Here is a 26,117-nt window from a genome sequence, read left to right on the forward strand (position 1 = left end):
ATATAATTAGGAAGAGCACAAAGTAGTTCAACTTTATTCTGTTTAGTCTTCTAAAAACAGTTCTGCATATAAAAATTAATTAGGGCCACTGCTTCTGGGCCAACTAAAAAAAACCTATTTAAATCAAAGCAAAGAATCCTGCTTGACTTTGCTGAATACTTTCTGAACAGATGGGGTGCATGAGACATGAAGAAAGGTCTGGGAAGAAGTAGACTCTGGTGGCTTCTCAGAGGCCACAATCCACTGGTGCTTCAGAATATCAACACCAATACATTTAGGAATATACTAAAATGTCTTTATCCTGAAAAAAAAAAAATCAACTCTTTCATGGTGAAAAGTCAAAAAAACAAGGTTCTTCTGTTCACATGGGAGTAAATGGATGAAGCAGTCAGGTAGAAATCACTAAATTATACTTCAGCATTGGTCATAACCATCTTCTTTTCCCCAAACAGATTTACAAAGCCACAGGGACAGGCTGGCATAAGTTTGAACTCTGGCACAGAATCAGTCAAGGTGTTGACTGGGTGTGAAACATGTTTTACACTTTTCTCATGCAAGAAGTCACTCAGTCTCTTGCCAATGACACCTGGCCTTGCTGCATGAGGTTTAATTTCTTTTTCCATCTTTTTTCTTTTTGCCAAAATGAACACGTAACCACTGTCTTTGGCTCATTTCCTGCTCCTGCTCCCAAAAATTGCTCTACTTTATTTTGCACCCTGAATACAAGTTCTTTGAATGTGCTTGAGGGTGGAACACTAGATAGTATTATTTCTGCATTTGCTGAAGCAGAAAAAAACCTTCATTTTTGTGCTATTAAAATACCTCAGTTAAGAGTTTGTTGGAATTCTGTTCTGCCTTCCTGCTAGTTACTGCTGTGCCTTCTTGCCAGCCACCATCTTGAAAAGTTAAATATCACCTTCCAGACAAGCAGCAATGTAAAAGACAACATTCTAAAAGAATAATTCTAAATAAAATATATGGCAGCATGAAAGGAAAGCAAATATTTTCTTGCTGGGACAGCTGCCTAAAAGTCCTGGCTAAGGAACCCTCTTATGAAGACAAGGTAGGGTTTTGTCAAAATGGGAGTTTGTCCACATCTCAAAACCAGCACACTTTTCATCATGTCACCAAGGTTCACTCAGTGGAGAACAGCAGTGTAACCCTCCATTGTTTGTAGTCTCTGAGAGCAGCACAGGAGGAGGTGACTGGGAAAGAGCCAGAAGTAGAGGACAAATCAAGGCTGCAAACTCAGTTATAAAATCATAGAATAATTCAGGTTGGAAATGACCTCAGGAGGTCATTTACTTCAACCTCCTACTCAAAACAGAGTCAATAACTAATTCAGATCACACTTCTCAAGGATTTGTCCTTTCAGCTATTGAATATTTTCAAGGATAAAAAACCCCTCTGTGCTAGGGTTTCACTGTCATAATGATGAAAAGTCTCTTCCTTACCTCAGGTCTGAATCTGTCCTTTTCTAGTTCATAACCATAGTCTCTCATAACCATAGTCTTGCGTACTCCTGCCGTGCCACTTTCTAAAGAGCCTGGCTCCACCTTCTCAGCAACATAAGGGAAGGCTTGTCATAGGTCCCCCCAAGTGTTCTCCAAGCTGAACAAGCACCAGTCCCTCATCATCTCCTCAAGTGTTCCTTCCTTACCAACTCCTGTTCCAGTTTATCAACATCCTTTTGGTAAAGCAGAAGCGAAACTGGACAATCTTCCATTCGTGGTCTAATGAGTGCTGCCCAGGATGTTGTTATGCCTTCCTTGGTGAGTAAAGTTTAGTTTGCTGTGGGCAATGCATAGAGCAGGGTAAGATGGTTAGAGTTACCAAGAGTTTTCAGGTTGAGCTGCTCACCCCAACAGGTGTGAAAAAGATGGGGAACTATCCACTGATATGACAGGAAACTATATTCTAAGAGTCTCCATGTTTTGGAAACCAGGCATGGTGACAGATTTCCAGTTTGGCTGTGAGACATATAGAACAGAGCATGTGATATCCAAATCAGGCATCAAAAATCAGCTTTTTTATTCTCAATAGGGCTGGCACCGAGTCCAGTTTCCAGATGGTTTTCTTGTGCATGTTTTTGTTGCTTAGAGGAACACAGCAAAAGCAGAAGGGGAAGCCCTTCTCCACAAAGAAGTAAGAAATCAGGGAAACAGAAGTTACAAGTATGAAGAATTAGTCAATAATTAGTAAGTTACGTCATTTTCCGTGTCACTTTTCTCCAGTAAGGAACCAGCCATGGAAGCTCTCACTTTTATGCCAAACAATTCAATGTTTGATTCTGCTGTCTGTAGTAGCTTTGGCTGGCATTTTCCAGTCTTATTTATACAGTCAGATGCAAAGCAACCCATTAAACTGCTTGTTATTTATTAATAAATGTGGTGTTTGAAAGGACAGATGCTTTTGTTTACCATCCCCTCAGATTTCAGTCAGTCTTCATATCATGCTTTATGCTATACAAAGTCTGATTTCTTTTGTTCTTTATCTGCTTTTGATATTTAATTATTCAAACTGCTCGATGACTGCATTAGGGTCTGGTTTAGTTGTTTCCATATTCGGAAATTTTCCTTACAGCTCACTGATTGCACATTCATTTATTAATCTAATCAAAAGCCAGTGGGAAATTTCAAATTAAGAATTTGAACACTGGAGTAGCTGTGGCTTCTAAAGGATGCCCAGCACAGCTGCAGAGCATATACTAAATACAGTGGAGACAAGACAAAGTTGACCTAAAGGACTGCTAACTACACTCACCTTCAACTATGTGTAGGTGTTCCATTTATTTGTGGTATTGGAACCTGCTTAATATCTAGAAAAAGCTCAAATACAATAGAGTGTAATGTCAAATCAATAAACTGAAGCACACTATACAATCAAATGTCATTTGAAATCCAAGTTGTAGCACTACACACCATTGTACTGCACAGCTCCAGTACACACAAGCACTCGATTGCATTACCAGATTTCATAGCTGCATCCTTAAAAACAAATTCTTAAGCACTCCATACAACCGGGGCCATAAATACTTATTTAATCTTATTTTCTAATTTCATCTTTCAAAATAGAAGTTGGAGGCTTAAAAGAGACTACCAGGACACAGAAAGTCCAAATGGTCAACTTTCTGTTCTTAACTCTGCAGAGTACTGAGCACTGCAGATGTCCTCTACCTCTGCTGGGGAGAGGTAAATCTATTTAGCAACTTAAAGGATCCAGCCCTATTAAAATTAAAGAAATGTGAAAGAATTCATCAGAAAGGTTTATTTAATTGGAAAAGTTTTCTAACAGTAAGACTTTTCTCTGCCATCTGATCTCCTGAAGCAGACTGGGTGTTTCTTGTAGGGCTATTTTGCTGCTGTGGTCTTGAACCCAGGCCCTCTGAGGAGACCAGCAGAGCAAAGATATAGCCAATTATAAAAAAACAGGGTTCCCAGGATACCATCCTGCCTAAGGCCATCCATAGGAAGGTGAGCCTGGGGGCTTTAGGCTGCTGAGAAGCAGTAGCTGGGATATAGAAGAATTGGGGCAGGATGTACAATAGCCTGTAACTCTACAGCTTTTTCAGCTTTTTCCTCCTGACCTTCAACCCATCCTTATAATTTCCTCACTCTTTAGTGACTTTTCTCTTTACCTTCCATCTCACTGATGCAGAATTCAGGGTAATAAATAAGCATTGCAACATTACTACTTTTTTGTATCAACTACAACTTACTTGGCTTGAAGCAGAAATGCAGGCACCTACACTGTGGCAGCCAAAATGGCAAACTGCCTTTGCACAGACATAAGCAGTGTATGGAAAGAAGGGTGTATCTGTATCCCTAATCCTGAAGAAGCTACGGAACAAGCGTAGCATTGCTGCCAGCTGCACTGCAAAAAGGCAAATGAGTGGTTACAGCATTAGGACACGAAATACAAGGGTCAGCAAGAAGCATTTTGAAGGGTAATGCAATTTTATTCCCTGGTCAGAGATTTGTCAAAGGCAGAGAAGGCACTCGAGGCTTGCCACTGTCTGGAGTACAGCCACACAGACGCCAGTGTGTCATTAAAACACCTTTTTTCACGTGCCCTAGCAGAAGGCAGACACAAGCAGAGGCATATAGACACAGCAGAGCTCCAACCAGCTTTATCTCCTGGCCTAGGACCAGAAAGAAGCACAGACTCAAATGGGGCTGGGCAAGAGGTGTGGCTAAAAGAATTTAATCTTTCCCATTATATCGCAGAATCCATTGTGCTTGTTTGTCACATGGAAAGGGAGAGAGGAAAGAAATCTCCCCCAAATATCGGTATACAATCTTTTGTGGCTTGCAGTCACAAATCAGCAAATTCAGAGACAGACCTGTGTCTGAGCAAGACTACAGCCTATTTCTGTGCAGGTTATCATACTGTGCACATGATTTTTAAAGCACAATTATAGCCTCTGACATCCTACCTAAAGGAGTGGAGTAGTCACCATGGTAACACTGCATCACATGGCAATGAACACCTGATACCAATCAATCTTGAAAACATCATTTTAAAGAAAAAGCCTCCTGGAAAACTACAGATAGAGATTTCTTTCTGAAACTAAGACGATGCTCTCTTATAACAAAAACGAAAGTTTTACCTTACCATCTTTTCATCTGACTTTCCCTCCATACAATCCTATTCTGTGTAAGTGTATAAAAGTGATAGAAATTAAAAAAGGCAATGGTGCTGTGTTGAGAAGAGTGAAAAGCATCATAGTACAGCTGTAGTGTAAATAATAATCTTGCATTTTTTCTCCCAGAGCATGAACTGTGGCTTCTGAGAATATGGCCATGCTCTGGTTGCTAAAACAAAACAGAAATGTGCCTACTATAGTGCCCCCCAATTTCCCAGGACAACAGATTTCTCTCAAATGTTAAAAAAACCCAGAAATGTCATCAGCTTCTTTCCCCCTTTTTGCTTTCCAAATATGCAATTCAATTTCATTCATTAGAGTTGTGCTCCTTCATGGGGGCATAAGAAGAAAATTATGTTTAAGGAGTGATGTTTGTACTCAGCTTAGCACTGTGGGTTTCTGAAGTGCATTCTGCCACCAGCCCTCCAGACACATCCAACAGCCAAACAGCAGATGTAGCTGCTAAAGTCTCTGTGGTTTTGGGCAGGTTGGGGTTTTTTTCAGCTCTGTTCCACACCAACAGCCTTTGGGTTCTCTGTGTTGTGGCTATTCCTCTGATTCTTTCAATGGTCTGCCTCCTCTCCTTATCCCAGTAAGGACAAATAATCCCAGAAAACACCTCATATGCAAAGTTCAACAGTCTCAGCAGTATTTCCAACATGGTCTTGTTATTTCCTATTAAATTATACTTTAACTTGTTGCTACTTTCATTATTTGAAAGTCTGCTTCTTAACTTTCCTTTGAAAAAGACTTTCTTTTCAAATGGCTTCCATCTTTATCATCTTCCATTTCCTTTACATTCACTTTTCCAAGTAATTCAGAGCTATAATCATCTATTCTGATTTTGTTTTGCACAAAAGCAAAACAATACATGTGGCAAAACAATAAACTCACACTAAGCAGAAATTCCTTTACCGAATGCGATTTCAGAACAGGAGAGTCACTGAACATGCAAACACCATTGACTGACAAAAGCTGGATATCCAACTTCCATAGGACTGGTAACAAATCTGCACAGAAATTCTGATGCTGTGTGGACAAACAGCAGCAGCTGACACTGCATGAGCCCGAGGAGGTAACAAGACATCCTTTTATCAGCTCACTGAAGTCACTAGAGCAAGCTCCCCTCTGCCATGCCTTCCTCACTGCTGAGCAACCACAACAGATTATGTACACAGGAACTGCTGCCACAGGTTGTTTGAGGTCATGTCTATACAGTACACAAAAACTGATAAGGAAAATGTTTCCAAAACTTATTTCCAGAGTTCTGGTTACATCCAGAGCTAACTGCTTAACTCATCAGAAAAAAAGATGTGACTTGCTGTTCAAGATGAGTGCAGTAACTGGGTGGTTATGAAATATATATACGTCACTTCTCATGTATCCAACTGAAATGTCAAATTGTACTTGTTTAGCCCAGGTAGGTAAAAAAATCCAGCTGTCTCCCATTTTAACATAATATTTGCCTCTACCTACAAGTGTGTTTCAAGAGAAAACCGAGGCGTATTACTTTGAAGCTAGAAAAATAAAGGGAATTGATGACATGTAAATTTGTGTCAGTTGTTCTTTGCCCTCAATATGTTATGCAAATAACTCCCAGCAGCTGTGCCAGGTATTTATACTGCCTGTGATGCTCTACAAGTCAGCACTAGCTGTCATGCAGTCTTGTTATATATGAGGAAGTCTGGCTTTAAATCTGCTTTCATAGTGTGGAAGTTGCATTTATTCAGCTGTGGTTCTGACGTATGTCTCACAGTAAATGGCATTATTGCTCAACAGGGCAACAGACTCCAACAATACAAACATAAAGCTTCAAAATGAAGACATCAATAACAGTGTATTGGGTTTTAATCTGTTGCAGGGCCCAATTATGGTTTTCAATCGGCACATAATCAATGACAGAAGAGATCCATTGATTCCATTGATTTTGGCCAGGATCAGAAACCATACTTCAACTATGTCCAATATCTTTTGCAAAGGTGAGTGGCAAGGGAATATCAGACAACTGCAAGAGAGTTGTTGCAGGATTCGAAAAAGCTCTTGTGGCTTCCTGTGTTTTATCAGCCTGTAAAACAGTACTCAAAACTGGTCCTTCCCAAATTCTTGGTTGAAAGACAACAACATAATCCATGCAGTGAAACACACAAAAGCAGCGCACCCTCGCTCTGGAAGAGCATTGTCGTAAACAAGTAATTAACTATGCACTTCAGCCTGGAAGCTGAACCTTACGCTTGCCACCACAAATGATGATTCATATGTTTCCCATATCCATTTATAAATGAAGGGTCAGCACAAAAAAATAGCAGTGAGGGACAAAACTTCCATGAATACTTTCATTACCTTCTTTATCAGGTCTACACATGCATTTGCTGACAGGAAAATCAGAAATCTTTCACCTCTATGCAGCCGACCCATCAGTGCTGTAGGAGCTGTCAGTACTGCAAGTTTTGAAATATATGCTAAACTGATAATTTCTGATAAGTCTGCCTCTATCCTTTTGTGTATGAACTTAAAACACCAAATTCCACCTAGTGAACATGGCATGTGCCTTTTAGACTGGTGTTCATTTTTAGTGCTCCCTTACAAATACAATCTTTGTGTAGGCGCACCTACACTGGGAGTCTTTTTTATCCCTTGATGCTGTGCAGTAGCAATAACTAATAAATAGCTTGCCAAAGAGTTATTTATGCTAGTACAAACACAAACCCACTAGATTTAATAATGTATTTTCCTTTTGCACTTGTGTAAGATAGAAATAAAAACACCCTGATAAAAATTTGGTCCAGAAAGAGAAAATAGGATCAGAACAGCAGACCTTTCCAGCAAAACAAGTCAGAGAATCTGCCTTTTAAGTTCCCCTTTCAGATTCAGACTTCTGTTCCTGGCCCCTATGGTAAAGATTTTTTCCCTAGTCCAGTTACAATTTCTGAGTCTCAGTACTATCAGTCAGACACATCTGATGTCTTTTTTCTCTTCCTTTTAGTGTCTCAGAAAGCAAAAGGTAAAGATAAAGCCTGGATTCTCTGACAGGGCCTTTCTTCACACTGTAATTAATGAGGTTAATGTGCTTTACTGAATTTTCACTCTAAAATATCAAAAACCAACATCCTTCTGAAGCAGTGCGGAAAAAAGGCACAAATTCACCTCCTTGCTGCTGGCAGCATGGCCTGAAATTGCTTTAAAAGGCTCAAAAACATTTGGAGACAGACAGTCTGCTCTAATTCTTGTATTTCCCTATGAAATCCTTTAGACATAAACCAGTGACCAAGTCAGGGACTATGATTTGACTCAGCTGCATCAACACTCCAATAGGAATTTAGAAAGCAAGGTAGTCCTCTCAAAACCCCAGTCCTTGAGTCCTTGAGATCCTCTCCCTTACCTTTTAGACCTTTATCCTTTTTCATCCTTGTTCTTCCATGTAAATAATTTAAATTTTGATTCTAATACAAGTTTGCTCTGTATACTTTGTCTGTGTAGCCAGTCATAGAATGAACCTTGTCACTGAATTTTGTCAAGATGCACCTTCTCAAATTCAGATTACACCTGCTGCTGCTATTACCTTTGGCAGTGGTTCCTTAAGTGACCTAAACCATTCATCTGTGACAGTCTCCTAAGAGAGAATTCGTGGTGACTCTTGCCTCATTCTGCCTTCAGTTGAGTTTCCATCTGTGTTTAGAGAAGCCTCCTAAGTGCTGACTTCTCCAAAGAGGCATTTTATGCCAGTTGTTGAGAGGCACAAGATTGCTGGCTGAACTCTGCTGCACTGCAGGGGAGTGACCAAACTTCAGCCTAGACACAAACCCTTCTCCTTTATGCTTCCTGTTTCCATTACTGCAATTACAGCATCTTAGAGGCTGTAAGAGGCAAACTTGCTCTTTCTTCTGAAATACACAAATATGGCACCAATTTAGATTGTGCACTGTGTCACTGTATTGATCTGGAGCACTGTTTCCCCACGTCACTGTGGTGCCCAGTCTCTGGAGGCTTTGAAGTAAAAAAAGGTGCCTATGTTGAAGAAATAAAGATGTGATGTTAAGGTGATTTGAATACTTCATCCAACTTGTGCTTATGTCAGTGAGAACATTTCTAGGATCTCAAATGCCGGGTAGGGGTCAAAGAGGGGTATTTTACAGGTTTGGACTAGCAGCAAGTAATTCTGCCTTCTGTGAAGCATCTTTGAAACCTGAAAGGATGCGCAATGACTTAATCCTCCTCTCACAGCCTCTACTGAACCTGAAGGATATTGGCAGGCATGATTTCCTCATTGTAAACCAATATTTGAGGAGTTTATCTTAAAAAAATGGATGGAGCTTATCAATTTGCACATTTTTACCATTTCCATACACAGAGAAAGGTGAGTTCTACATCTGGGCAGATACTGGAGGTCAATTCAATTTCCAAACCCATTGTTGCAACTATTAAGCTAAACAACTTATGCCATAAACATCATCTGCAGTGAAATATGTAAAAAAAATTATATTTCATGAGTTCTTTTATCAAGGTTAAAAAAATCTATAGCTATTTGGTAGGTTATCTTAAGCTTAAGCCAAATCTGCTTACAGTTGCAGTTCTTTCCTCTACCAGCAACTTGCATAAGGCCATCCTACTACTTTCAAAAGAAATTTCACAGATGCAGGGAAAAAACGCCAAAACTTTCCATACAGACTGTTATTAATACTTATTGATATGCATTTAAAACTCTAAATCTGTTCTAAATGTTCAGGAATGAGCAATAAATGAAATTTTTTTTTAAAAAAAAAAAATCTGTCTGTATTAATGAGGCTTAATTAAGCAACATTTCCTTAACAATGCTGGCTATAAGTACATACTGATTTACTTACTCATTTGCAGAACTGCTGAGTATCTGCACTTCTCATGTGGAATCCCTAAGAATTCAAGTCAAATGACAGAGTGTAAAAATAGTCTTCTGTAATTAGGCTCTAAGTATTAATTACACAAGTTCAGATGTTTTGTTAACATACATTTTCTTCAGATCTTCAAATACAATGAGTAACTCTACTCTCCTCAGCAGAGCAAAGTTCCTTTTTCTTCCAGAGTTGTAACTAGTTCCTGTTTCATTCTTTTCTTCTGGGATATCTCAACATAAACCATTGATTGTTATAATCAATAGATAGATCATCTGAGGGGTGTTCACTGCACATGCACCACTTCTCACCTCACACTATTTTTGTGTGTGCTGAGAGGCACAAGAACAATGCTTTTGCCTTCAAAATTGCTCAGTCTGCAATGCACTGGCAACATCTCTATATACCTGAAGTGGACAAGAAAACAATGGCTACAGGTGTGGTAGGGATAAAGAGAGACTCCCACCAGCTTGCAGAGGGTGATGATGACAAAACAGTAACATCCAAAAGAGAAATATGATAGCAATTAGGCTTGGCTTTGGAAAGACTGTGCTATCATTCCAGATGTCCTGTCACTTGGCCAGGATCTCTGTCAGAAACCAACACTCTGCAAATTCACACACCTCCACAGATTTACAGTTTGCTTTCCATTACACATAACTTTAGTATTTCAAATATTTGCAGAATTAAGAGGCGACAAATATCAATTGATTCCAAGACAATGCTTAATATCATGAAGGTGGCTTCAGGGAGCAATTTCTGGACGTCTGTGGCAAATCTACCCTGGATTTGAAAACTGTGTTCAAGATAAAGAGCTGAGTGAGAGGTTCAGGAAGTAATCAATAACGTCAAGGATGTCATAAAAAACCTGAAGGAAGCAAAATCAATCAAAAGCTATTAAACACAAAAAGACTATGCCTCACTCAAGTCATCCAGAAGCTGCCAAGCACAAGACACATGGAGACTATACAGTGGTAAGCACCTTCATGTGTTCACAGTGTTTTCCCTTATTTTTGACCTCTCTCAGCAGTAAGACACTACACACTAGATACCCATTTGATAAGAACCAGCTCAACTGTTCCCAACTGCTCTGGACAAAAGTATAGAAACAAAAACAAATTCACCAAAAGAAATCCCCATTATGTCAGTTCTAAGCAAAAGAAAAACTTCCTTTCCATACCAAAAAGTAGTCCAAGTCATTTAGTCAACACTAGCATAAGAGAATCCATTCCTTTCTGTGACAAGGCAGAACATCAAGTTTCTAATAAAGAGAAGACTATAAAAATATTTTCAGTTTTGATTTCAACTTCCAGAAGCCAGTGTGTGAGATAACCTCCAACTAGCTCCACAATTTCCTACATAGGGGAAAGCACTATTCTCTGGCAAGAAGTCTACTGTGTCTGCTGATTTTGGAGAGGTAGAAAGCAGAATCTGAAAGTGGAAATTACAAGGGTATTTTGTGCTAATAAGATGTCAGCTTTCTGATGAAAATAGAAAGGATCTTATTAACTGTTCATTCAGTTTAGGTTTTTTTTATTATTATTATTATTTCAATGAAGCATTAAACAATGAAAAAGCACTCTAAAGACTGAAAGAGCTCAATTAGAAAAGAATCTAAGATGTTAGATTTTATCTTCCTATTGAAATTGTTACCCCCCTACTTGGGCTAAACTTTGCTTGAGTGGTAAAATGGAAATTTTTGGTGCTCAAAGAGATGAACACACAGGTTTTTTTCCCTACTGATCACCCCGTAAGCCCAGCAACTCTGGGCTGGTGGCTGCAGAGATATCCTGCAATGCTGCAGGGTGCCCTTCTGAAAGGGCACCAACACAAGTAACCAACCCCTGTAACAGTGCCCTTAAAAGCAAGGTGATGATGAGGAAATTTAGAAGTCAAATGCCCCGAAGAATCAACACCTGCTTTCCTGTCTACAGAGACATCTCCAGAGACATCTCTGACATTGGGCAGTCAAGATCAGGAGATGACAATTTCCGTGATGTCTCTACCATTAGTAAAGCCATCAGCATAGATGTGAGAGCTGAAGTCAGCAGTTCCAAAACTAAATCCCGCTTAAAAAACTATGACAAGAAGGAAAAGAGGTCAGAAGCCCAGACAGACCCCAGCTGCAGGATATGGTCACTTGCCAATGTTTAACTAAAGCAATCTGTTCTCACACCAGGGTTCTCCAAGGTTCTCCAATGGCATTTGGAGGTGAGGGGAAGGTAATACAAGGGAAGACAATGAATCATATCTGATCCCTAAAGAGATGCAGAGGGACAGAAGAAGTGGAAAAGGGGTTTCTTCAGTCTTTATTCTTGTGTTTTGCAGGCCACACACAGCTGCAGACCAAGAAGTTCCCTAGTACTCTCTGAAACAACAGCATCTCTGCAAAGGGCAGGAGAAGAAAAGTAGGAGTCATTAAACCCCAGCCCTAACCTCTGCATACTCTATTATGGCTTTACTCAATAAAAAAAAGGATTTTTACAAGTGCTTTGCAATCCTTCCTGCAAGATTCCCTGCTGCTATCAGTAGGAGAGTGCAATTTTACATGTCATGAAAACATGGTATTTATACCTGCATGTAGCAAATAACAAGAGTAAGATGCATAACTGATATCAATGGCAGAACGATAAGCCTGAAGCCTGGATGAAAAGAGAAGTGTCTCCAAACACTGCTGCCCTCCCTAATTTCATGTCACATTGTCACTGCACTTTCTCCTGCCTTTGCCCCCATACAGTGTCCTGCACAAGAACATCCATGTCTGTCAGCACAAGGGTATCCATCAGACTGGCTCTAACTCCAATTGTTAGTGCTTCTGTTGAACTAACAGGCTGTGACTGACCGTGTGATGTCCCACGTCTGGTGTCACAGAGATCAAGCCTGACACAAAACAATGGAAGGAAGCCTTGGCACATGGGGTATCACAGGGATGAGAACTGAAGGTCACCTCCAGACCCTGTGCTGTGACACCAGACCTCAGGCCATGTGGTGGTGTTCTTGCTCTTCTCTCTGCTGTGCATGCACACCACTGAAATGATGGGAGATTACTTGTGCAAATTTTAGTGGCCTGAGAGTGAATATAATTCTGCTATTAATTCACCAGGTATTTTTCCTAGTCCATCTCTCTGTCAGGTAGGCACAGCAACAACATTCCCTCTGTTCGTTCCAGGAGTGAATTCTTCCCTTCACCTTTACTGAGGAAAAGGATGCTTAGTCTGAACACAGCTCACATGTCAATGCTCTACACAAGGATATGGTCAGGCCACACATCAATCAACCATGCAGCTTTGCAGCGACAAGCAGGCAGATCTAGAGATTTTTTTATTTGTCCTTAGTGTGGAGGACATCTCCAAAAAAAAAAAAAAAAAAGCAGGCCCGGTGTACCACTGTGCTGCAGAGATCCATCTGAGAGGCTACTGTAGCCAGGCATGATTTGTACCAGATGTTCTGATATATATCAGAAGCCAAATTCACCCTAATTTACCTTCAACTTCCCCAAGGCAGAGAGGTACCAACACAAAACCCTATCCTTCAAGTCCTGGGTGGCCCATTCCTCAGGTCTTGATGCACTGTGGGTCTAAGCTGGCTAAAAATACCCTGTAAAGCAGGAAACTGTTCTTTCAAGAGCTGTTAAACAGTTCTTCTAAGGATACGCTGCTTCCAAACAAATGCAAAACCCCCCTTGAAACAGAAATAGGGCAGGATACATCTCACAGAAAGGAGGAGACACGTCATAGGGCCTCAAGATGGCCTGTATTCAGCCAAGTTCTTTTCAGAGTTTTATTCAATATCATAAAAATATTCATGCATAGCAATTCAAGCATGTCCATTCCCAGTGAAAGGTATTCAGGCTCTACAGTCAAATTATCATACAATGCTCTCTCTGAGTTTTCTCTATTTGTCCTTAGTAATGTGTCACCTCTCCAAAGAATCCTCAGGGCAGCAGAAAGGGGAGGAGACACCAGGTACTAGGCAGAACTGTCATATCTGTTAGTAGCACAAAAGCTACTCTGCTCCAAGTACCATCAGTCAGGGATTTGTGCCTAACCCTCTTCTTACCACATGCTCTTATCAGTTAACCAGTCCTACACCATCCTCTCAGTTTTCATGGTCACTGAGTTTCATGAGCTAATACTTGACTCTTTAGAGATGAGTGCTTTGATCACATCTGGGAGCTGATTGTCAAAATATTCAATACTTACATGAAAATTGTGTCTACATGAAGAAAAAAGAAGCAACTTCTACAAACAAACCCCTCTCCTGAAATTCTGATCTTTCAGCTACAGAACTGGAGGCTGAAAAACAGGTATCAGATATCACAAACTGACACAGATAAAATAACCTTGTTAAAAGAGCTGCAAGTTCACACTAAGTCCTTTACTAGTGCAAGTGGCAATTTTATCTGAAATTGTAAATGACTATAAAAAGAAAAATCAAAGTCAGGATTTACTAATAGCCTCTCTGAGATTTCATGCAACAAGAGAATGTGCTGAACCTACATATCCAGGAAAACTGCACTTAGTAGAGTGTGGTTTCAGATTGCTTACAAAGTGACCTACCTGAAATAGTTGAACGGACCTGGAGTCAAGGGCTGTAGGAAATAACAAATTGAGTGAAAAAATATTGCCCAGCCTGTGCAGTGGCAGAACCTTTGCTTTGTGCAGCATGTCAGTCCATGTTTCTGGGATAATTTCACAATGAATTTCTATTATCACATGGTAGGCACAGCAAAATCCAGGGCACATCACTCATTTGCCTCACCGGAGGACACAAACTGCTCAGTCTTTCAAGAAGCCTCCCTGGTGACGCTGTTGTTTATTCTGTGCTTTGAAGGCTTCATCTCACAACTCAGAAGGTAATATTTTCCCGTTTTAGCAGGGACAAGCTGGAGATTCATGGGAAAACCTGCTCCTACCTCAAAGGTCCCCAGAGGAAGGATGGCCTCCACCCACAGAAGAACACTTCCAATGCTGGATGCCCTACAACCATCCGTGTCCTCAAACTACATGGTGGAGGGGATCTTCCAGGTGCCACAGCCCACACCACGGCACAAAACAACTCTGACAGCAAGATGTGGCTCATCATCAGGCTGAAGTAAAGGCTGAAGATGAGCAGAAATTGTGGCCACAAATGGCCACAAATTCACCAAGCCAAGGTGGAGGCGTGAGACCAAAGCCAGTGGTGTTTATCTCCTTGGATAAAGTGGCACTTGCTATGCTGCCTGGAGGTACTGTGAGCCCACACAGTAGGGTAGGCTTTGCTGAAGCTCATTCTGGATTAACTGGATAGCTGCCCTCATTAGTCAGTCCCAGGGAAGAAAAAAAAAAAAAAAAAAAAAAAAAAAAAAAAAAAAAAAAAAAAAAATCAGAGTTACATGATAATAATGCTTCTTCAAGATCAAGTTATGAAAAACAAGAATAGCTTAAATGAATTTCTGAATTTGCAGTAATCAATTTGGTGGTGTAGAAAAGCCCTTTTGATCTATTTGGCTTTTTTGTTTCTTCTTCTGTTTTGTTTCTTCTTTTTTTTTTTTTTAATTTTGAGCCATCCATCCCTCTAAAGCTCTGAACAATTCCTGCATTATCTCAGTAGGCACTGCTGATTCAAAGCAAGGATTAGTCACAAATCTGTGCCACTCCAGAGCCATTAAAACAGCAAGCTGGTGGATGGGAAAAGGGCATATGCATCTGATAACTAAGATGACCTTTCCTACAAATATTCGTGTTTGATTACCAGTATCTTTTGTGGTTATACAGTACACTGCAACATCCCAGCTCTTCCTGAATTGTGGAGACAAAAATAAGACAGTCTTTACCACACCACAACAGTGCTGCTTATGCAGTGCAAAATCACACAAAATCACCAGAACAATTTTATTCTTCCAAATAAAGAAGATACTTTTATAGGCCCTATTAAACCAAAGCATCAGTACCAATCCCACCATTAAATTGTTGAATATGGAGCAGTTTTCCTATGGGCGATTTATGACCACAGGAAGTATTCTAGCCTTGGTATTTTTATAGCATCTATTAACTTTTGAATGGAGGATGGAACTACCCAAGATTTAAAATAGTATTCCGAGTGTCCTCTACCTTGAAGAAGAAAAGTAACCTGCATGGGAATACTGTACCACGGCCCCCAAAAGATGAAACGACCCCTGGGTGTAACTGGTGTTGCCAAAGTACATTCACTTAATCAGCCACCATTCTCCTCAACCGCCATCCTGTCCATTTTAGTTACAAAACAAAATCATCCTGGCCTTTTCTCTCACTCCTCTGATCAGTAACATTGCTGCCCACTGTCAAAGTGCACAGACAGGGGTCCTCAAGCCCTTTGCATGTGCCACAGACCTTGTTTCCCCAGCTCTCACTGCTCTGTCACCTCAGCTCTGCCCCTCTCTCCCACGGTGGCTGCCTTTCAAAGACTTCCAAGTAAACATCCTGTAAACCCAACACCCAAGACGAGAAGCACAGACAGTTCATGAGCTGTTTACCAGTGAGTTATTACCAAGTGCAGCATGACTTGAAAAAAAAATAAAATAATTAACTGTTATTTTTGTTCCTCTAATTTAGAAAAAGAGGGCACAATTTCCTCCAAAAAGCAGATGCCTCAGAATTATTAGTGAGTGTTTCCTGGTATTTTGTTCACAGTTTAAACATTCAAATTGGAGTTGTAATAAGTGTTTGTTGAATGTTTAGCACAGCTAAGCTCTATTTTTATCTAGAGAAGTATCATTTCAGATGTTACAGTTCACCAACAAATTCTGTATGCCATATTTATTCAGAGTGGCATTTCTCCTAGGATCTACAACTCATAGGAGCTACACTGAAGCATAATTAACAATATAACACATACTGCAGCTCCTCTGCATCTTCCACTTGCAAACAAACTGGTGCTAAACTCTGTCATATCCCAGCAGCGCTCTCTTCTCAGCTTCCCTTCCTCCTCACCTCAGCTTCCCTTCCTCCTCATCCTCCCCCTCTAAATTCAGAGACACAAATCTACAGAAAACGTGCCAAGACACTTTCTAAAGAGATGTAAAAAGCAGAACAGTGTCGTGTATATTCCTCACCCAAAATAAGCTTATGTGCCTTTTATACAGTCCATATGCTTATTTTCTTAACAATTTCTGAGACTCCCATACTGATACCAGACATGAACATGCCATAATATTCCTTCCTCAGTTTCAGGTCTTTTCCTCCTGAGAATATCGCTCCTCTGAACATTTCCAGAACATCTCCAGCCTCTCCCAAGTTCAGCACTGGCTGTGCTGGCACTGTGCAAACACAGCTCACAACACCACGGAGCTGTTTTTAGTTCCCATGCTGCCTGAGGCTGAGCATCTTCCCCCTCATCACATCCCATTTAGTGATGAGCCATCTATCCTCATGCTCTCTCTTAGGAGATGGAGCCTTAAAAAGTCATGCTCCAACAAAAGAGCATGTCTCTGTGTGTTCTGCTGTCAAGGTCTTTGCCCCAAAATCAGAACAAGGTCTTATCCTGCACCTCTTTTGTTCAGCTGTATAAATAGACTGGGCCTGCTGTCTTGCCAGAGCAGTTCAGACTGGCACAGGAGGAATGAAGGCAGATCCCCCTGCCAGCTCCTGGTAAGAAGACATCTGAACAAATATCCCCATTTTGGGAACAGCTTAACCTCAGATGGTAATTACATCTCACCTTTGAGGGGCTCCTGCTTTCCTAAGCCTGAAGGCTGGACCGCCTCCCCTGCCACAGCCACAACCAAGGGACCTGCTGCCATCAGTACATCAAATGTGACTCCTGTCAGATGGCAGCTTGGGCTGTCAGCCTCGCTTCTCCTCCTCCATGGAAAATTGACGCTGGAAACTCTTAACAAGGAAACTGGGATTACGAGAGACATCCTTTGCCCCGGAGACAGCACTGCCGGCTGTTATCTCTGCTCTCCAGTTCTCAACCAGGAATAGAGCACTAACAAATGCGCCCAATCCTACACTGAAAGGCACTCAGACAGAAAGGCCTGGGCTGGAAATCCCGGCTTTTGGTGGCTTTAATCAAATGGAACAGCACTGGGAGGAGAGGTGAGAGTGGCAGCGGGGAGGTACTGAGCCATTCAAATTAAAATTGACCTTTTTTTTTATTTGCTTTGATTCACCTCTAATCGTACATGCTTTTTCATAAATTCTGAAAAGGTACAGAAATGAGGCCAAGATACAGATTAAAAAAAAAATTACCATTCCCCCGCAAAATGTATGCCTAGAAAAATTGCATGGTTAAAATATTTATAGTAAGGACTAATCAAGTCATTAACCCATAAAAAGCTTCATTAAAAAAAAAAAAAGCGCATCTCTAAATCTCATCTTTCAGTTCTTCCAGAGTATTTATTTAATTTTAAGCAATAGAACTTCAGGTTCTAGGTTTTACAAAAATCTAAAGAACAAGCAACTGTTAAAATCATTAAGGTGTGAAGTTTTAGTTGACTTTTTTGGTTTGGTTGTCAGAATCATGAGGCAGATATAACTCCATGTGGATGTGCGAAATTGATCAGCTGGATAAATTTGTTCAGCTTTCTTTCTGTTCTGCAGACCATCAACTGCTACTAAAGAGGCTTCCAGCTTTCTTGTTCTCCCTTTACATGACAAAATTTAACTCTCTACAAAGGCTGGATTGTTAACCATTAATTAACATGATGAATATACAGCTGAATGTCTCATTACATCCCGTCAAGATAACTAAGTTTCTGTAACAACATTCAATTTCCATGCTAAAATGTGTGAATTATTGTAGTTGACTCAAACCAAGAAACTGTTTCTCCTTAAATGGGATTACAGCAAGTAGGTTTCCATTTTTAATTATATTAATACCCAGTAAAGCTAAATGAATTAGTATCATAATATTAGTATCATAATAATCTTAATTTTCTTTTTGTTTTTTAGCTTCAAAACTTGCTAGAACAGAACACACTGAATCTCTTGGGAAATCTGTTTGAGAAACACACCATCCAATTTATTCTATTTTACTTTGGAGTGTTACTTCCAGCTACCTGTAACTAATGAGAATCCAGAAGAAGAGAAGGAACATAAAAATGAGTTACTCATTAATAAAAGGAACTTCATGGACAGCATGTACTCTCTCTTCAAACTGCAAATAATAAAACTACCAATTCAGAACAGAAAAAGCCAGCGCTGCCTTTTCAGTGATGCTTTTTCCTAAGAGCATCATGCCTTATGATAAACATCTTCTATGTTCAAGTGGAGACCTTCCAATCACATCAATAATAGGTTGTACCCATTAGAAATTGGCTGAGAATTATTTTTATTCAGTTTAATTCCTTCCACAATTCTAGCTTTTGTAGCAATCAAATGCAAGTTCAAGGGAAAGAAAACAAATATTCCTCCAACCCTCACACACTCATCTTTTTAAGCTTTTTTAAGCTCTCTGAAGTAAACAACAAGCACTTTTAGTGACAGGTTTTGAGTAATGATGGGGAAGAGAGGGGAAGTGGTTGAAAGCACCACTGGCTTCTTAATGCCAACTCTTTTATGTTACTCAGGAAACACATGTTCAATCACTGCTTATGAAACAGCTTTGACAACATGGAGAGGAGCTTTTTGCTTGATGTTTGCTTAAATGAAACTATTGTAGAAGCAATTGCTTATAGTTTACTTTTTGGTGTGGTTCTTTAGTATTTTCTTGCTAAACAGAAGCGACTCACAGCCTTAATAATAGACTAGTCAGTGGCTGTCTTCTCTGGAGGCTTTGCTACCAAGAGGTTTCACTGCAATCCAGCTCTTCTGAGAAGAAATTTAGACAAAATATCAGAAGGGTGGTAACAACAGAATTTCTAATACAGAGACACTGAGACACTTTAGAAAAACCCATTCCCACTTAGGGACCTTGCTTTTAAACATCAAAGTCACACCACTGGACATGATGCCTACTTCCAAGAAAGCAGTAGGCTCCGTGTTTCATTTCTGAACACGGAACATAACTACTGCATTAAAGCTCTAGTAAAACATGTTTACAGAAGTCCCTGCATTTTTATTATACTGTATTGTGCCTTGGAGAAAGCTTTTCTTAAGTGAACAAAAGCTGCAGCAGACTGAATGATGTAAAGCCTGAAACAGATCACATATAGTGCACTTAGAAATTGTTTTACAACACTGAATTTAGCCATATCTAAGGCAGACTGTATTAGTAAGATATTTTAAGGCAGGGACTGCAAACCACTATGCTGTCCTTAGCATCTATTTGTTATTTCTTATTAAAGGTACTGTCAACTGCCCTTCTTTCAGTCTGTTAAATAAGGTTCCTCTTCCCTGTTATGTTTTTCATGCATAGATAGTTAACAAAGTCTTCACAGCAACTTTTCAGAAGCTCAGCTTTGAGCTTGGAATGACAGGGTCACGGGATAACTCAGACCAGACAGGGCTCAGGATTCCCTGGTGCAGCCCAGCCCCAAGGCCAGATGAGTCTGATCACGACTGTGCTCCCTTGGGGATGGAACTCCCCAGAGCAGAGCTGGCACAGCCACTGTGGGCAGCCCACACCTCTGCCTCCTTGGATTCTTTTCCTTGTGCACCATCTGAACCTCTCTGGCTTGGTCCAGCTGATACCCCATGTCTTTGGCTCTCTTTTGTTGACCACCTTCCTCCTTGTGCTATCAGGGGCTGCTGTCAGCACCTCCAGAGCCATCTTCTTCCAGACTGAGCCAGCTTGTCCCTCTGCCTTTCCTCATGGGGCAACTGCTCCAGCCATGACCATCAGGCTTTTGATACTCTAGAAAATGGCTCCTTCCTTGGAGGAGAGTGCATCTTGTTTTGCAAGGAAACAGGAAAGGTGAACTACACTGTCTCACTCCACAGCATCATCTGACTCCCTGTGTCCAGGGAACTGCAATCCTGTGTCCAAGCCTGGCTCTGCTACAGCCAAGGTTACAGCTAAATCAGTGTTTTCCCATTACAAATATTCTCTGTACGAGCATCCCACCTATCCTCTGGAAGAAGTGGCAACAGAATTGCAGACCTCTGCCCTGCTCCTCAGTTCCAGGGTGGCTTTTTTTTTTATTATTTTATTTTTTTTTTTTTTTTTTTTTTTTTTTTTTCAGAAAAGCCAGCCCTCATAATTTCTATTCATACAAACAGCAGAAAAGCTTCAGCACTGCCACTGTATTGTGGACTTAAATCAAGACGAAGTGCCATATGATTGTTTAACACCTTCTTGTGTCATCTGCCAAAGCAAACAATGCTATTCGCAACTGGCTAAGCCCTGAGAAATATGTATACTTCAGGCAAACCATATCCTTCTACTTGTTACTATGGGAGAAATTCTAGCTCAAACACTATTTTTCAGAACTGCTTGTTCACCCAGAGACAAAATTTCTAGACATTATCTTCTCATCTTCTGCTTTCTTTCGTCCTCTTACCCAACCAAACATCATTCACAATAGACAGAAGGGACATACCAAGTCTCCACACAGATACTTCCAGGACAAATCTTATCAACACTATTTACTGGAAACTCCCTTAATTAAGGACTATAAAATCCACCTTTGTAGATAGAAATTGCTTATGAACAAAGCAATGGATTGGCCAGGAACTAAAGCTAATTTTGATGAAGCAGAGGAAGAGTGCAGAATCATCTCAATGACAATCTCTTTCTCATCACTCAGTGAAATACCACAGAGCACTTTCATCAGTTAGTATGCAATATTTAAGAGCTGCCAATGCTTCTGTATCTGTCTGAGCAAGACCAAGGCACCTTGTAATGAAGAACGTTATAAAATATCGATGGGTCAGGTGCTCAGCTAAAGGATACAAATGACACAAGATTCCAAAGCAGACAAAGCAAAACTTAAAAGGGATGTTGAGCCTGAGTAAAGGGCAGTACTTTATACTGACAGAACACCAAACTGTGTGGGGTTGAATACTTCACATCTTCCAAGGGCATTTCAACAACTCCAAAGCTGCATTACTAATCACAGTTCCAGATTGCTCAGGACCTTATGGACAAACTTTTGGATTTGCAACAGAATGTTGTGAATTGGTTGCAAAGGTCATTGAAAAAGGCTAAAATAATGAAAAAGGCTAAAATAAAGGCTACCCATTTGTCCCTTTGGGCTGGAAAGCAGTATAAATTATTCCCTCTGTTCTGCCTCAGCAGGTGTTCTGAACTGCAGGCGTAAACATCACTGTGTACTGTAAACTGTAAACCCAGTTCACCTTTCTCTGTTGGATGGAATATGTGGGCAGGATGGGGAAAGACACAGAGATAGATTTGCTATTATTCTGTATGTAGCAAATGCTGCTTAATCTGTAGATTAAATGAAGAAGCAAAATGGAAAAAGCAAGTGCTCCCTGACCTGCAATTGTTTTTCTGGGATCTTCCTAGGGACACAGAAAACTGAGTGTTTTTAATTCAAAGCTGCATCCTTGCAGCACAACCCAGCACAGAAACTGCCCCTATCTTTGGGTTCAGCACAGAAAGATGTGTGTCACATACCAAAGCAAAGACAGGCAGAAAACTTCTGCTGCATATATTCAGTGCTTTTTGTGCTCTGGGAAGCCAGCTGAAATCCTCCTGTCAAAATACTTCAGCCTGGGTGCACCTGGCCAGAGCTCCACACCCAAAGGCTGCTCAAGATCTGTCTCCCCATGCACAGTGCAAACCTGACCCTGGTAAAATCATCACCTCCTTCTGCTGACAGTGGATTTTTTTGGCTGTAGTTACATGAGCTGCCTCAGCCACAGCCACACCATGTGAAGGACTCCTGCTCCCACCCCAGTGCAGCCCCTGCTCTCTGGGTAGAAGCCACAGTCCCTCTCTGCAGGATGTCACTGCCCTTCCCTGCCCTGCCAAGGTAAGGGCACAAGTTTGCACGTCCTACCCAATCTTTCAGCACAGCACAAGTTAAACACTTCCACTGGCAGGGTTTTAAGATCCCTCCCTTGGATGCATTTGAACTGCAGCAGACTGGGTAGCACCTACATACGATGCTACATCCCACGTTTGTGGGAGCGATGCAGCCGCTGGTGAGACACTGCTGTGGGAGTTGTCTCTGACACCAGCTGGGAGCCACCCAGCCCAGGCTGTGGGGCACAGCTACCTGGAGCACACAGAGAGATGTGTGGGGCTGCCAGGCCAGGTCCTTGCAGCAGGGAAGGATGTTTGACTCCATCCAGGTGCAAGAGGATGGGGCAGGGCAAGACACTACAGAAGTGTTGTGCTTGTTCCTAGAAAAAAAGACATCACTGTGCACCTCGTCCTTCCTCGAACAAGAAAATAAAGTCAAATGTAATTGCTGTACAAGCATGGTGGTGCTCTGTCTTTAGTGGGGAATGAAGGCTTTAACGTATATAAATGATTGTAAAAGATGTAAAGGAGAGCTTTGTACAATGTAAATACAGAAAAATATTTTCAAAGAAATCAACATTATCCAGTGAATACTTTACTAAATAAAATTAATTTATATATGTACATTCATGCTCAGAGAGCAAGGCCAGTTGATACAATTTCTACAACAGGAAAAAAGCTAGCAAATCAACTTAATACACTATTAATTTTTTCTAAAGAAAAAAAATTTAAAAATCAACCAAACCCAAACACTTCAGAAAAACCTACCCACAGTAATTTTATAGAGAGATAATGAAAGAGAAAAGACAGACAAGTATTGTGATGTTATTAACACTGGCAAGACAAAGAAGGAGAAAATGGGCAATTACCCGTAAACACAGCTCCTCAGTTGTGTAATAGAGCAAATAATCAGAACAAAACCCACCACTTAAAAGTCAATAAAAGCACATGTATTCATAAAGGCCTTGCTAGATAAACTCACAACACCTTTTCGTATTTCTCCTCCATTACCCTTCACATGACACGGGGAGAGTGTTACAGCCTCCTGCTGGGCAGAGAAAGCAGAAGAGGACGTTTGGATGTGGCCTTAACCAGAAGAAACAGCAGTGGCAGTAGGAAGCAAGTGAAAGTCTAATCAGAAACCTGTAAGCAATTGAGAGAAACTGACTGTGGAAGAAGCTAGATTTTATTGTGACCGCAGTAATCGAGTGTTGGCACTGAGTAAAGATAACAAAGAAAGTCACTGCACCGCTGGCTATCAATCCTGTATCAAGATGTATTTAAATTATGGACATGGAAAGCAACATATCAGCTTAGGAAGTCGAGGAATGACAGTGTCTGTATTCATAACCCATTATCAGAAACATCTCAGACTTATTAAGCTTATTTTGAGAGGACTATGAAGAAGAAAAGGCACAATCAAAACTTCCACAACTGTGCACTCCCAAGGAGCAAAGAAATTGAAAAATATAATCACCAAACCTTGAGCAGCTGAAGTTGTAAAGCTCAGCATCCTATGCAGCACCCATACAAATTTTCTGATGTCTATTAAATTGAATGCTTGCTACAGCTCTTCCTTCAGTGGGCATCAACTGCATCTCCCTCCTCTCCCTTGTCACCAGAAGTCTTGAGTAAGTCTTTGTGAGATTTCATCACTCTGAAATCTCTGCTCTTCTGTTTATATTGGCAGAAATTAATCCCCAAGGGTAAAAAAAATTACATCAAGGCAATGAGGGGAGCTATCAGTGAGGCAGCATTATTATTGCTTCAGCTTCATCTCCTTAGGAAACCAGGCTGATATTAATATAGTCAGGGCAGAAGGGAAGAAATAACAAACATAAATCTAAAATAGGAAAACTTCTAAACCCACAATTTTTAAGTCAAGTACAGAAGACATTATTTCACGTGAGGAAAGCCAGATTTGGGAGCTTTTCACAAACAGATCACCATTTCTGACTTTCTAGGATTTCTGCTAAGCCATACTCTTAGGCTGCAATGAAAATCTGGATGATCCCCTTGTAAAAACGCAAACGCCAGAATCTTAATCCATTCTAACACAGATGTTTGACTGTCTAAATACTTCTACCAGACAAGATCACTTGGATTTACTTTTGTAATTCTCCCCTTTCAGTGCTGGGGGTGATCCCATGGGTCTGGGGGACCAGCCTAGATGCCACAGAGTGCAAAAAATCAATCCAAAATCCTGCACTGTTCCATTGCTCACAAAACTATTTGAGAGAACAAAGTGAACCCTAGGGAGATGCTGCAGTGCCTGAAGGCTCTTCGAACATCAAGAAGTGGAGAGAACGCACCCATTTCCCTCACTTTCCCACCAAAGCCGGTCAAGAGGAAGCCACGCCCAGAGAACCAGGTGTGGCCCTGAGGCATCTTCAGCCGGAGGAGAAATCAACTAAGTACAGCAAAAAGGCCAGCAGGAGTTCAGGGAACATATGATCTTGAGCTGGTGGAGAAAACTATACAATTGATTCCTCACAGATTATTCCATCCCAGGTTTTAGAGACTGAAGGAAGCAGTTACATTCTGAAAGGTTCATTAAAACCCCTCATCTTTATACTAATAAAAAATATTATTTGTTAACAGGACAGTCAGTAAATGGACACAAGGGAACAGTTCTGCACTTTCAGACAGATTAACAACATGACTGAGTTTCTATCTCTCTTAATTTCATGATTTGCATCAATATTTTTAAAAATTTATCATGATTTTGAAGTTCGTGTATATTTTTATAGCATGCTGATGTGTTACGCTGTTTTGCCTTAATTTGTAGCTGTCATAACCCATATAATAATAATAATAATAATAAAAGAAAAAAAAAAAAAAAAAAAAGAGAGTAGTCTCTGTTCCAACAGGGTGTATTACAAAACCAAGGTACAGAACTAAACCTTCACTCTAATAGTACCCTAAACTGTGTGCTTTTAGAAGTTATGTGGGTATTTATAGTTAAGTTTCAAATTATCTTACTTATATATGTGTTCGCTATCAACCACAATGTAATATTGCAAAACCATCAGGGCATGAACATTGAAGTTCAAAATTTCAAAGACAATATTATAAGCTGAAACAAAAAAACTCAGTAACTTAGACCATTCTCATCCCCACGACTTCTTCAGTCAGAAAAGGTAAACAAAGTGTCATTGTCTTTCCTTCATCTGATTTTAAGGTCTCTGTTTTGATCAAAATTTTTATCAAGAATTTTTTTTTCCTAGATACAGGAGGTGATGAAGTTATACTGTGTAAGTCAATATACCCTATGTATTTCCACATTAACCAATCCTAACCACCATGCCCCCAAAGTAGACAGTAATTTTATCTATTGCTTCAGGAGTTTTTAATCTTTTGCTTCTCTGTTTGCTAAAAACATTTGTCTGCTCTGCAGTGCCCACAAATAACTTCAACAAATGCTGAGCAGCATCATTTATAACTGGATTAAGAAACAATTCTCTTACTGTGGCAAGAGAACATTTTGTGGCAATCAGAAAGAAAAAAAGAATCCTGCCTCATGTGCGATCTAAGCACAGGGACATTCCTTGCAAACAGAGAAAGCTGAAAGTCAGGGATGTATTTTAACTGGTTTTCCAGGCATATATTTTGCATTCACAAACTGCATGTTAGTTGGTCATTATCTCGTCTGTGCAACTTAAACTGGACTTCATGCACACCCGTTTTGTTTCAAATATGTGCTCTAATATACAGTAAATTGTTCTCCAGCCTTCGTGTTGTCACCACTGATTAATTTCACCATATAAACATAATTCCAG

General features: G+C 40.4%; 1 protein-coding gene across 5 annotated transcripts in view; it reads right to left on the reverse strand.

Moving 5' to 3' along the window:
* The window catches only part of PKIB (cAMP-dependent protein kinase inhibitor beta), a 53,567-nt gene that overhangs the window by 26,328 nt on the left and 1,122 nt on the right, over window positions 1-26,117 (reverse strand). The window contains exon 1 of one of the 5 annotated variants that reach the window (XM_083858506.1): window positions 9,487-9,505. The exons of 3 other annotated variants lie outside the window; for them this stretch is intronic. The gene's annotated coding sequence lies outside the window, so the exon portion shown is untranslated. Of the gene's footprint in view, window positions 1-1,454; window positions 1,503-9,486; window positions 9,506-26,117 lie in introns of those variants that run through there. One more of the 5 variants, XM_083858508.1, reaches the window with a different exon arrangement.

This window comes from Zosterops lateralis (genome assembly GCF_965231275.1).
Source record: "Zosterops lateralis genome assembly, chromosome: 3".
NCBI lineage: Eukaryota > Metazoa > Chordata > Aves > Passeriformes > Zosteropidae > Zosterops > Zosterops lateralis.